Consider the following 745-nt stretch of genomic DNA (forward strand, 5'->3'; position numbering starts at 1 on the left):
TTCGGGGGAAGAGCCCCCGTGGACAAAAAATTAATTTGAGCCCTGAAACACATACAAACGTATAATTTACTAAAAAGTGAGGAAAAATTTCGGAAATTATGTCATTTCAGCATTATTTGTAATCCACCGTTGTGGAATTAGAAATAAACCACGTTTGAATTTGACTTCTCCCAAGCCCCCCCCCCTATCAGTACGCCAGTATCTCCTCTTTTCCTTTTTTTTTCTTTCCCTTTCCTTCCTTCTCTCTTATTTGTTTTGATTGGGGGGGGGGTGTTAACAGCCTGGGAGGCAAGGCCCTTTCGGCCCCCCCCCCCCCGATCTCCTTCTTCCCCCTTTTCTTTTCTTCTTCCTCTTCTTTCTTTCCCTTTTTCTCCTTTTCCCTTTCCCTTCTTTTCCTTTCTTCTCTCTTTTTTTTTTTTTTTTGCGGGGGGGGGGGGGGGGCCAAGGCACGCTCGGCCCCCCCCCTGGATCCGCGCCTGAATTCACACTAGCGTATAGCACTCGCAAGCTGTTGTTGTTGTTGTTTTAGTTTTAAGGGCGTGTGTCATTCAATTGTGGAATTTATGTTCGTTATCGAACGCATACCTTCGCGAACAGCTGCATTATGTAATCTTTTGTTATATGCATTCTCGTTATTCGAGATTCGAGCTTACACGCTCATTCTCGGTTATGCAGTCAGAGCTCTCGGTTCTTATACTTATAGGCCTTACAAGTACTTCAAGCTAACTGCCACACCCATAACGAT

This window comes from Strongylocentrotus purpuratus, unplaced genomic scaffold (assembly GCF_000002235.5).
Source record: "Strongylocentrotus purpuratus isolate Spur 01 unplaced genomic scaffold, Spur_5.0 spur5_scaffold_6, whole genome shotgun sequence".
Classification (NCBI taxonomy): domain Eukaryota; kingdom Metazoa; phylum Echinodermata; class Echinoidea; order Camarodonta; family Strongylocentrotidae; genus Strongylocentrotus; species Strongylocentrotus purpuratus.